Source organism: Haliotis asinina, chromosome 8 (genome assembly GCF_037392515.1).
Source record: "Haliotis asinina isolate JCU_RB_2024 chromosome 8, JCU_Hal_asi_v2, whole genome shotgun sequence".
Lineage (NCBI taxonomy): Eukaryota > Metazoa > Mollusca > Gastropoda > Lepetellida > Haliotidae > Haliotis > Haliotis asinina.
The window spans coordinates 49,753,399-49,767,391 of record NC_090287.1 but is presented as its reverse complement, the minus strand read 5'-3'; positions in this window follow the sequence as shown (position 1 = coordinate 49,767,391).

Here is a 13,993-nt window from a genome sequence, read left to right as displayed (position 1 = left end):
TTACACATTGTTTAATGTCCTTTCATGCAGTTTACGTGGGTCATTAAACATGATGAAGAGTCCATGAAGCTAATACTGAGAGACAGACAAAGAGTCGTAATGTTCCATGTGGCACTGAGTGCACACTGACCGAAGCCATGACTGTTACGTATACTGTGTTGTCTTATCAGGTTGTTTTAAGTTCAACAACATTGCTGTACCTGACCTTTAAGCCCCAGCTGCAGCTGTAGCGACTTGCGCCCGCGGAAAGAGTCAACATACAACACAGAATGAGTAACGAGATACATAGAAACACACATTAGAAAGTTTTTGTTAAAACACTACAAAACACCAACAAATACATCTCGCAAAACACCTCCCTGAAAAAAGTGTTGGTTCTATATAATTATATTTCTGATGAATGCACAAAGGTGGACATGCAGCTGAAGAAAATAGAAATATAAGAGATTCGTACATACGCTGTGTGACATGTAAGAGACTGAATGTCACACAACGGAACTGTCTCACACGTGACCCATGACGCGAATATGAAACATTTTTTATATGTTCTGATGTGTGCAAGAGAGCGGGGGTCTTAGGCGTGACGAGCGAACGCTTTAACCACAAGGCTAACTCCTACTCCACACCACCCCAATATGTAATATATGTCTAGAGACACTAATAGAGTAGCTATTGATTCGCCATGTTATTATGATCACTCTCACTCCCTCGACAGATATTTTTGAAGTCAATAATGAATGCTCTCCAGTTTCCCAATGAGGGGCTATTGATAAATCCTGTAGCCGTGTGGTCAACGTAGGGTCATCGCATTCACGGGAGATGAATATACTCATAATAACTAACCAGCAGATAGTCTTCAACACAGCACACCGTTGTCCATACGTGTGTTAGGTAAGGAAGTCCTTGGTGGATTAACAAAGCTATAATTTGATATCCTTCTTTTCTCCGACGCTTATAATTTTGTTGACATGACCACCGTTTAATTACGTAGACATGTTTTGTGTAGGAGGCTACAAGACATAATTAGTGAGTGGGTATATGGAGGAATAGACGGTTAATACAAGAGTTACCCAAAATACAATAACCTAAAAGATCGATATGGTATCCACATGAAACACGTTAACTATGTATTTGACTTAAAAACATGAACTGGTTGCGTAAAACCACAACAGCATTACTCCGTCTAATCCTCAACTACTAAGGTTATACGATATCATATATCCATATGAATATGAAGTAGTGAGTCAAGTTTTATGTTAAAAGATTGCATCTAAGTCTATTTTGAAATGTGCAAATAATGCTATGCTAATTGGACAGCTGTATCGTCTAATCGTATATACCGATTGTGTTTTCATTTTGTGAACAGTCACAATAATGTTATAGAACAGTCACAATAATGTTATAGAGGTCACAATAATGTTATAGAACAGTCACAATAATGTTATAGAAGTCACAATGATGTTATAGAAGTGACAATACTGTTATAGAACAGTCACAATAATGTTATAGAACAGTCACAACAGTGTTATAGAACAGTCACAATAATGTTATAGAACAGTCACAACAATGTTATAGTACAGTCACAACAATGTTAATAATGTTATAGAACAGTCACAACAGTGTAATAGAACAGTCACAATAATGTTATAGAACAGTCACAACAATGTTATAGTACAGTCACAACAATGTTATAGTACAGTCACAATAATGTCATAGAACGTCACAACTATGATCGCAAGGCAGACCATTTTCATTAAAATGTAAGCACGTCATGATAACCGCCCTTAAGCACAAAGGCTAATGTCATTACGAAACTGTTCCTTTCCTAAACGACGCATTAGAATAATTAAGATCATGCTCGCCTCCATTTCCAACATGAAAGGTGAAACAGCTGTGTATTTTAACCCCTTTGATCATCAAGTGTCAGAATATCGGAATACCGGTAAGAGACGCGTCACCCAGCTTCAGCCCATTCACCGCTGTTATGTCACGGCTAACACCATCATTCATAATGATAAACATTAGATCTCGTCTCAGGGAAAGGACCGATATCGAGTATCAATAGCAACAATTACCTGTCATTTGACACAACTTCAAAGCGATCTGTGCCGATGAAAATATTTTGTGTTTGTAATGTTGAACGTCTGGACGTCTTCCTCAGCGTTATCGCTGTCAGTCGGAACCATCCCTACCAGATACCCAGGCCGACACTCGGTTATACACAAGGCTGAACAAGATAAAGTTACACTGCATTTAAGGCTTTTCAGAAACCGAGAGCTTTATTCTTTTCTTGATTAGCATTTTATGTTGACCTACGTATAGGATACATAAGTTTGATCCAACTTCTTATGGTCACCGATCCAAAAGAATATATTTGGATTTTATTATTATTTTTCGATTTCCCGAGACAGCTGATCGAGAGTAAACTAATCCATACTTAAACCAACAAAGGACCCTGCTGATCATACAGGGGCTATAGGGAGTTTTTTCTTCGAAAAGGGTACATGATCCTAATGACCACTAAGTCACTGGGATACTTTATAGACACGTGGTCACGAGATATATAAGGATAGATATAGGTGTAACTAGGGGTGCGTTGTAAGCCGAAAATCACTCAGAGTACGCAAATGAATCGCGTATTCCGGGCATGCAACAGCTCGAAGCGTTTATCGCTCTTCAAAAAAATACCGTTTGTTCGTCTGGTGCTAATAAAGAACGTATTAGGAGAATCTCGATGACGAGTGATGAATTTATTATTGTTGATGAGTATATTGAACCAGCGGAACAAACTTAGGATGCTGGGATGTAAGCTGTATTTTGCCAGTTTGGTAGCCGAACAAGTTTGCTAAGCCGCCATTTTGGTTTGAGAACGAAGCGACTTCATTCAGCGATTGCTGCGATTGCAAGGGGCTGAAAGTTAGCGCTCCGTTGTCAGATGAATCGCTGGACATCGCTTGCTAGCAACTGGTTGTTTGCAACGCACCCTAGGTGTTAACTGCGCATGCTGCCGGAGCCAAAAGGTGTAGCAAGCTGCAATTATGCATTGAAACATGCAATACACAAAACCAGTCTAATAGTTCAGTTCAACGCCCCAAAGTAATATTTAAGAAAACGTTTTAAAGGTGTTCCAACCAACTAAACTGAGTGGGTGAGTTTAGGTTTTCGCCGCCTTTTGCAATATTACAGCAATATCGATCCTGGGAACTCCAGAAAAAGGCTTTTCACATTGTATCGATGTGGGGAAACGAACCAGGGTCTCCGGTTGGACAGCCGTTAGCCACTAGGCTAAACCATCGCTCAAAACAAATGAAGAGAAAAGAAATGTCATATTATTACAAGAATCGATTATTTCATTGTTTGGAAGTCGAAATGAAACATTCACGCATGTCATAAACACATATTAACGGAACAAACATATCACAGAAAGTCAAAATCCATACCCACCAACAGGCTGATTAACACGTAGGCCATCACAATCAAACAATATACTTCATTATCACCAGTCCAAAAACAGGTCACGCTATATGTATTCTCACACTGGAAGTTAGCACATACACAATACGTATGCAAAAGGTCAGTATTCAATATCAGCCTCAAAGAGCGAAACGAAATTTATCAACACGATGCGGTTCTTTGGCCATCTACTGACGTCAACGACTTGATTGGTAAAGACAAACGGTGTCCACTTACAGTACAAAAATACACCCCTTACACCCCTTTCACAAAAAATTTGCGCTAGAAGTGTCATTTTAACGTGGCGTAGTGCAGAATGAAGGAGTATGGTTTAATGTTATAATGAACATTAACAATGTCCCCAAAACATATTGTTGGTGATAGCCCCTAAAACGACGAGTATCACATTGGATAAACCAGTCATCATGGAACAAGCAAAGGATCATATTCTGATCAAACCTGTGATTAACTCCCACAATTGGCGGGTCCTGGTACGCCTAAGGGAAACAAGTGGCGTCTTTCACGACCTGCTTCCCGGAGGACCGCCCTTGGCTGTTGACAGGGTCGGACGTGCTTGTCAGCCGCTCCGCTATAAGGGCCTTCGTTGGGTTTATATTTTGTTATTCACTACTACGTTTGGCTTTTGCTTCAGTTATATTATACAGGTAAGTGTATGTAGGTTACCTAAGGGCAAATATTGGCTTATTTTGCCATATTTGTGTGTTTGTTGGGTCGCGTTGACTTCCCACACCACGTGGCCCCAGTTTTCGCGCATTGGGGATGGGGATGATGATATTCATTCTACCTCATTTGAGGAAACGTCGACAGATGCTGAATTTGCAGAGAAGTATATATATATGTGTCGATGATTTCCAAACGTTTGAAACGAAAACAAAAGGATGACCGAGTTGTAAACGAGACGACTTCGTCATTACCTATTAAATTTGTTGTCATTTTTACTTCTGTTGACCCAAGATTACGTTTGACAAACTTGAGTCCAATTGCTTTGGCTCGGAATATTCATAAAAACATGTGGAGCATATGAAAAAAATGGACAAAGGGAGATTTAGTGATACATTGTAGAACTGCTGAGCAAGAGTTATATCCCAAAGTCTCTGAGTGGGGGTTATTTACAATGTTGACAAAGATGTAACTGAGGATGAGATAGTTGAACAATTGAAAAGTCAAAAGGTCAAATGTGCCCAAAGACTTTAGCGCGGGAAAGAAAAAGAACTTACTACCTCCATTCTACGTACTTTCTGAACCGTACATTTACCTGAATGTGTTAGGATGTATTATCAGTCCTTTCGTGTGCGTCTGTATATCTCACCAGCAATTAGATGCTACAATTGCCAGATGTTTGGCCATGTTTCATCCCGATGTAAAAGTAAAAAACCTACATGTCCAAGGTGCAGTGGTGAGCATATACAAGGAGGCTGTATCTGTGCAAAGGGTACGAGTAGAGAGAAAACTGTCTTATGCTGAAGCAACTCGTATGGTCAAGTCCACTCCGACTCAAACTTATACAGCCTTTGTAACCACCGCTCAGAAATCTCGATCTGTGTCAGTACAAGCCCCGAAATCACCAGTTGAAATCTGTCCTGTTCCCTCTACAGATAGATCAGGGTCTAAGCCTAGCGGTAATTGTAAAGCTCAGTTACGAGAGTCTGATTTAAGCCAGAGTGTATCAAATCCAACGGATGCAGCTCACGCTAGCTCTGTACAAGTAGCCAATCCATTCCTTAGTACTTCTCCTCAAACCTTTTTAGCTTTCTTTTTTGAGGTGATTTCAGGATGCTTTAATGCAACAACCAAGGAGGAACAGATGAGTCGTCTTGTGTCGGCGGAAAAAATACATCTTCACATCGATGTTCCTAGTGATTTGTTGAAGGAGGTACACGTTGAGATGAATGATGGATAAGGCTTTAGTATTCCTAATTATAATGCAATGGAATGCTCAAAGTCTTATTGCACATGGAGATATTTTAAAGCATTCTCTATCAAACAGGGCACCACTGCCGGATATTATTTGTGTGCAGGAAACATTTCTATGGCCAGAGAGTCATTTTAGGATGAATGGCTATCTTGGTCTTCGTCAGGATAGACTAACCAACAATCCGAAAACTAAAAATCCTCGGAGAGGTGGCTGTGATATATTTATTAAGACTGATTTGTCGTATCAGGTTCATAAATTACCAAAAACGGTTTATGAGGCTAACGCAGTAAAGATTTATTCTGAGGAAGACAAAGTTATTACCATTGTTAATATCTACAATACAGGTAAGCCAAACGTAGATGAATATCTCAAGGTAATTGATCCCAATGGAGGCCCTTATTTTATATGTGGTGACTTTAACAGCCATAATTTGCTTTGGGGAAGCAACAAGATGGATTATAATGGCCAGATTGTTGAACAGTTTTTAGATGAGGCAGATCTTGTCCTCTTAGACGATGGTAAAATGACCCGCATGGATCTTGGCAAATGGACCTTTTCTCCCCTAGACATATCAATGATATCATCACCAATAGCTGGTAAGTGTAACTGGGATGTATACCAGGAAGATGCGTTAGGGTAGTGACCATTTTCCAGTTTTTACTGAAATTCAGATCCGACCATATCGCGATTCTTGTGATAGTGTTCCTCGGTGGAAATTTAAGACGGCTAATTGGGCACTGTTTTCTAGCATGTGTGCTGAAAATATTACATCCGATCTAATAAATGGTGATGTTAATACGTCTAATGAAAATGTCACAACACAATCAGAATTGCAGAAGAATCCATTGGAAAATCGTCTGGTAAGAAAGCGGCATTCCCGCCAAAGTTCTGGTGAAATGACAGCTGTGAAAAAGCAAATATCGCAAGGAAAAAGGCATATAATAAAGTTCGCCATTCATCTTTGCCATGTGACCTAACTGATTTTCGTAAGAAACGAGCTACGTTTCGGCGTATAGTAAGGAGTACTAAACGATTAAGATGGAGGGAATATGTTTCTAGTATTAATAGATTTACACCATTAACTAGTATCTGGTCCAAGGTGAAAACAATCAGTGGTAATAATAACCATTCACCCTTACCGGTAATGGGAGAAGCTGGAGAACTCATATAAAAAAGTCAGAAGGTAAATGCTCTTGTTGGACAATTTAAATATGTTAGCAGTTCTCACAATTACTGTCATGAATTCAGAGAATATAAGCAAACCTTTGAAGCACATTTTCTGCCTGAAATGTCTTCTGCCATGTTGGAAAGTAGCTTGGAAATTAATACAGCTATCACTCATGATGAACGTAAGGCAGCCATATCAAAAACACATAATTCGGCGCCAGGGGATGGGTTGTGCTATGAAATGTTTAAACATATGCCAGAGTGTGCTCTAGCTGTTATTCGTGAACTGTTGAACTTAAGCTGGCGTTCTGGATCCTTGCCTAGAACATGGAGACATGCAATAATAGTTCCAGTGCTCAAACCAGGAAAGGATCCGTCACTTCCTGCATCATACAGGCCGATTTCTCTCACCTCTAATTTATGTAAAATTATTGAGAGAATAGTTACTAATCGACTGAACTATTATCTTGAACGAAATGGGCTTCTGACGCACATCCAGTCAGGATTCCAAAAGGGGCGTTCATGTATATAGATCAACATGTTCGTCTGGAAACTGAAGCACAGAAATCTTTATGCTATCAGGAATTCATGTTGTGTGTGTTCCTGGATATCGAAAAGGCTTATGACATGATTTGGAGAAATGGTTTGCTTTTTAAATTGTGGAAACTTGGAATTAGAGGTAACATGTTCAAGTGGATATGGTATTTCTGTCTGAAATAAGTGTTCAAGTTCGCATAAGTCAAGAACTATCAGGCGTGCGTGTGATTGAAAACGGTACACCACAAGGAAGTGTAATAAGTCCTGTTTAATTCAATATCATGATCAATGACATTTTCTAGGACGTACCTGCAAACATAACTGGAGCACAATTTGCTGACGACGGATCGTTTTGGAGACGCTTTGGTAATTTTCAGTTTGTCTTAGAATCTATACAAAACTGCTAAAACATAGCCAGTAAATGGTGTTCAAAGTGGGGGTTTAAGATTTCAAAATCAAAATCAGTGGCGATGATGATCACTAGACGTAAAATTCCTCATGACATCAATCTAATTCTTGGACAGCATAAGCTGTAAGTGGTGTCAGTGTTCAAGTTTCTTGATGTGTATTTTGATCAAAGACTAACATGGTCTTACCACATCACACATTTGTATAACAAATGTAACAAGATCATCAATTTATTAAGATGTATTTCCAAAACGAAGTGGGGTGCTGATAAGTCAACTATGTTATTGCTGTACAAGGCCCTTATCTTGTCACCTTAATAAGCTTGACCGAATTCAGTCTAAAGCTTTGAGAATATGTACTGGGGCGTATGCTACAACTCCAGTCTCAACGCTTCAAGTTGAGTGTTCAGAAATGCCCCTTCACCTTCGAAGACAACAGGCATCTTTGAAATATCTTTTTTTTAAAATGAAAACCAAAAACAAACACCATGCAGTCACTGGTTAGTGATTGTGTGGAAAATGTCATGTGTGACTGGACTAATGGCAAATTACCTTTTGGCTTGAATATACAGAGATTGGCTGATCAACATGGTATTTTCAACTGTAACCTAGTTGATCCTTCTACTCCTCCTGTTACACCACCGTGGCTTCTACTGAAACCTGGACTGAATTATGAAGTCAGTTCAATAGTGAATAAGAGAATGGATCAAAACCAAAGACTTTTCTTCCTGAAAATTATTTAACACATATACACAGAGATGCATCGAAAGAGCCATCGTACTGCTGGGGCCTTTCGGATTCCCAGTATCCCAGTGGAAATATTTAAGTTAGGCGCGTCTTTAAACAAGAAGTACATTGCATGCGATATTGTAACAGCACATGTTGGAATTCATGGGAATGAGATGGCAGATAATTTAGCCAAATCTGGATTACAGTTCCTTCAAGTTGATTTGTCTGAACTTCAACCAGTCCCCAAAGATTTTGAAAATGTTTTATTGAAATCTTTTACAATGAGTTGGCAACAGATGTGGGATACAGGAAATACCGGACGTCATATGTACAAACTTAGACCATACTTGAAAGCTGGTCATAAAATTCGTCGTCGTAAAAGGCGTGATGAGGTTATTCTTTCACGACTTAGACTTGGACATTCTGGGCTCAATGCTTACAGGAGTATTACAGACAAGGCGGTTTCTTCTAAATGTGGCCATTGCAATTTGTAGACGCCAGAAAATATCGAACATTTTCTAATTACATGCCCTGGGCACAATAACATTCGACACAATCTCAGAAATGCTGTACTTGAGGCTGATGGTGTATTTTTATTAGAAACAGTTTTGGGCGCCAGTATCATATATGGGCCTGTGCAACGGGTGGTTTTAGATTCTGTCTCGTCTTGTGGAAAATATGATATTATCTAGACAGGCTCTCGAATGGCTTTGATGTAAGTCTATGGTTTTTAAAACATTTTAACACTCTGTCATATGAACCTACTGCTTTTTTAATGAACAATTACCTCGTCTTTCAGAAATGAAAGTGGTTACTTAAGGTTTTTGATAGGTAACGCAAAGTTATTCTATATGCTTATTTATCTATCTAAAGTAATATTGATACTGTTGCCGTCTCTTTTATTTTAATTAAACGATTCCTTTGAAATTACAGTACAGTTACATACGGTTGTTTTTTAAATGAAGTCAATGTGTTGGGCGCAAATAGGCTTTTTACTTGCCTAAGTCGCCCTAAAACTGTAAAACCAACCAACCAACCCCGACCTGCCTCCCTCCTGTGACACTATGACGTGTTTCAATATTATACTTCTTTACACCTTAGATCTTAAGATTTTAAGATCTTAAGAGGTCACAAAATATGGCCATGAAAGCACTCTCTTCTCCTTGATTCGTGACAGTATGTGATCAAAATACAGGAGAAATCATATTAAATATGTGAAAACAAACACTTTGAATATACTTTTCTCATGATACAAATCTCACGTCACATATCAAAGTATCACAAATCTGTCGAAGAAAAAAACAACCATGAACCCGAAATCCGAGGTAGAAAAAGCCTGTGACACGAAACCTGATTTGCCTAGTTCCATCCTTTGTGTCCTCGTCTCAAATAGCACCCCCGGGGGCGAGGGTCCCCTACAGTGTATGCACAGGGACCCTCATCCATTTCTTGACAAACAATGCCTAGCGAAAGGTCTGCGGTGTTTACCCGAGGACCCAGACATCCATTAGTTACCTGTCAGGTGTGTTCTGAGCAAACGAGGCATAAATATTACATATGTTAAATATTGACAAGTGAGAGGTAGACTCGCGTCTGAGGTCTTCACTGACCCCGGTCACGAGGTTTTGATAGGTGGGATGGGTATCCTTTACATTGTTAACACTGGCAGGTGTTTTTTTCTGTTTGTTTAAATAACCCACCCAGGGTAACATTCGTGATTTCGATATGTAATCTATTGAAATTAAGTTGTAATTCATTCCTCTGTAGTTGACTGTTAAAGGTATTATGCCACACACGTTTCTAAAAATATATCTATTTCTCTCAATAATACTAACCATCACCCCTTAGGGAAGATACAGTATAATTCATTCAGAAAAGAAACGAAAAAGAATTATGCACTTAGATTACAATAATAAATTAAAAGGTTCGAATGAATTATTGCAAAGTAGCATTAAATGGACTCTCGCGCCCTCTACCGGCCGAACATTATCTAAAACGAACCCCACAGATTCACGTTTCGCTCTTTCTAAAGATCCTACGCACAACTTGAAACCAGTTCGGCAAACACTGACAACACCACGTCTGATAGTTTTCTAAGTACGCAGGAATTGTTTACGTCGAGGGTAATGCCCGGGGCCTCGGCTCCATTATTTTTCAGGAATGGATAGTTACGAGGATATTACCCTACTTAAACTACATTCAATGTATTGGTATTTTCATCAGCCAGATGTAAGGCAAAGAGTGAATTATCAAGGTTCTAACAACTCAAACTGGTACACATCGCTCCATTCCTGAAAAATAATGGAGCGAGCAGACAATGACATGACTTCACAAATGTGATTTAAATTCCATATATAAGTGCTCCCTCTTTGGAAGCTGTACGCCAATTATCGATTCCAGGCATGTCGTAAGGGATAAAATTCTTTTATTGCATTAATACGAAGCTAAAGTGGCTAAAGCCTAACTATTGTCGAAAATGTGTGCCTTTAAAGATAGTGTGCTTTCGTGTACACTTCTTTGCAGAGTTTAATGACTGAATGGACAAAAACTGTATGCAAATCGAAATGTGCCCTTTACACTGTAGGAGTTTTCAGTAAAGGACTCACGGTAAGTGAAAGCGCAGTCAGAATCTGTGCAGAGTTGCTCCCGTGGACATGCCAGAAACCAGTGGTGATTACGTAGAATCCGGATGGGCCAGGATTATGTTTCTTGGATTGTCAACACTACAACTGTAGCTTGTTGTTTCATCTTAATGGTAAACGTCAGAGGTTTTTCGAGACCACTTCGAGCACACTGAGCTGAAACACCGTGTTGGTGTTTAACTAGAATACCGTTCGAAACGGTGTTAAACCCCACTAAGTATTTCCCTAACAGACCTACAAAGCAGTGAAGGTCCCGGGGTAGAATAGGCCTTCAGCAACCCATGCCTGCCATAAAAGGCGACTATGCTTGTCGTAAGAGGCGACTAACAGGATCGGATGGTCAGGCTCGCTGACTTGGTTGACACATGTACGACACATGCCATCGGTTCCTAATTGCGCAGATCGTTGCTCATGTTGTTGATCACTGGATTGGCTGGTCCAGACGCAATTATTTACAAACCATCGCCATATAGCTGGAATATTGCTGAGTGCGGCGTCAAACTAAACTCACTCACTCACTTAACTCTAAGAAGGTAACACTGAGATACTGTGCATACTGGTTTTAATCGCTTTGGTTATAATATCACGGCAGGGAACACCAGAAATGGGTTTCACACTTCATACCCATAGGGGAACCCGGGTCTCGGGTGATAACCGAAGGCTTTAACCACAAGGCTAACACACCCGTGCACGCACGCACACACTCCTAACATTATTGAGTTCTTAAAGATATTTAGACTACCTGTGTTAGGAAGCGCATACCACTCTCCCTTCACTGTAATCTATATTCATATTAAAGGAAGTGTTGATTGTGCGACCTTCGTTTGCTATTGTTTGCTATATTTTATTTCAAAACACTAGTGATCAACAGGTATGGAATATTCTATATTTCGCACAATCCATAATTCTCACCAGAACTGTGACACTTTGTTTTCACTTAGTCGTTTACCGCTTGTTGAAACTAAAGGCCCTGATGTTGATGATCACATATAGTAAGTCGGAGCGAAGGTTCGAACTCACGAGTACAGGCGTCTGGCGTGCCTTATGGACGTAGTTCTACACAGATTATTGCCTCAACAAAATTGCAAGTGCTATGATATTATAGAAAAATTACAGTATTTTCTTCATTCAGAAAAGCATGGTCTTATACTCAACAGTTACATGACAGTGCGTGAGTGTTTGGCAATAACATATCCTGGTTCATGAAGTGAGTGTTTGGCAATAACATATCCTGGTTCATGAAGTGAGTGTTTGGCAATCACATATCCTGGTTCATGGAGTGAGTGTTTGGCAATAACATATCCTGGTTCATGAAGTGAGTGTTTGGCAATAACATACCCTGGTTCATGAAGTGAGTGTTTGGCAGTAACATATCCTGGTTCATGAAGTGAGTGTTTGGCAATAACATACCCTGGTTCATGAAGTGAGTGTTTGGCAATAACATACCCTGGTTCATGAAGTGAGTGTTTGGCAGTAACATATCCTGGTTCATGAAGTGAGTGTTTGGCAGTAACATATCCTGGTTCATGAAGTGAGTGTTTGGCAATCACATATCCTGGTTCATGGAGTGAGTGTTTGGCAATAACATATCCTGGTTCATGAAGTGAGTGTTTGGCAATAACATACCCTGGTTCATGAAGTGAGTGTTTGGCAGTAACATATCCTGGTTCATGAAGTGAGTGTTTGGCAATAACATACCCTGGTTCATGAAGTGAGTGTTTGGCAATAACATACCCTGGTTCATGAAGTGAGTGTTTGGCAGTAACATATCCTGGTTCATGAAGTGAGTGTTTGGCAATAACATATCCTGGTTCATGAAGTGAGTGTTTGGCAATAACATATCCTGGTTCATGGAGTGAGTGTTTGGCAATAACATACCCTGGTTCATGAAGTGAGTGTTTGGCAGTAACATATCCTGGTTCATGAAGTGAGTGCGCTGATTTGTATCAGTATTGAAATATATCACATAACAAAGGGGAAAGTGGTATTGGTGGGTATTGTTTCCTAGCTCTTTTCATTGGTATATTTTCTGACTAATAAAGCTAAAACAGTTCATCTCAATCACACTCACACTGTTAATAGACATGTCATATTTGTCAGCTAGAAACTAATTTGACATATGTGAATTACTTGACTCCAGTCTATTGTTTGACTACAACCTGTACTCTCAGACTACGACACGTAGTACTGTTTACACCCAAACCTCTTTGACAAGGACATAATACACACTCTCACGAAATCCAATTAACGTCGATTTTAAAGCTCTTACCTTTAATGAAGCGTAGAAGACAATGTCAGTATCAGTCATGAAAGAAGAACACAAGACATTCAGGTTAATGGGCCAGCTCTTCCCCACAGCACTGTGTACACGACCTACACCACACACTATACAGTACAAGACGCAGTGTTTTATTGCAGCCTATTGTTGAAAATCGACACCAGATCGATGTCAGATCTCCGACCACATGATGCTTTTGTTTAGTTTCGTCTGACCATATGTCCGACTTCATAGTGAGCATCTGAGGGGTGTTTCCTGTATGTGTGTGACCAGTCAAGAATTGTTTACGGGTGTTAAATGAATTTAGTCCGCACTTCACCAGAAATGACCAGAATAGATCTATATGTGTCTTAAGGGTGAAGTGGTGGTTTTGAAAGGGTCAACCTTTCAACAGAACTACATTCAGTTTGATATCTATTTCAGACACTATCTGCTCTTGTGGGTGAAGATATCTAAAGCATGGAGGATATTAAAGTCTCAATCTGGAATACATCTTTCCTCAACGAATTCCAAATTACAATCAGATGTTGCTTTCTTTTCCAAACTGTTCCCATGCATCAAACATCCAGAGGTTTGACTTTAAGTGTAGTTAGGTATATCGAGCCCCTTGGGGATTCCGAATTAGAACAGGTTCCAGGAAGGTATGTTATACGTTCACTAAATGGAGCCGCCGGCGAATCCAGGTCACTTGGTTGAATGCTTGACGTTGTACCCAGATGGAAGGGATGATGCTCATGGTATATTCACTGATTTGTCTGGCCCAGGAGGCTACCCGTGTGTCGGCAGAAACGTAAGCATTTCTTTAGTAGCACACGCACACGCACACGCACACGCACACGCACAC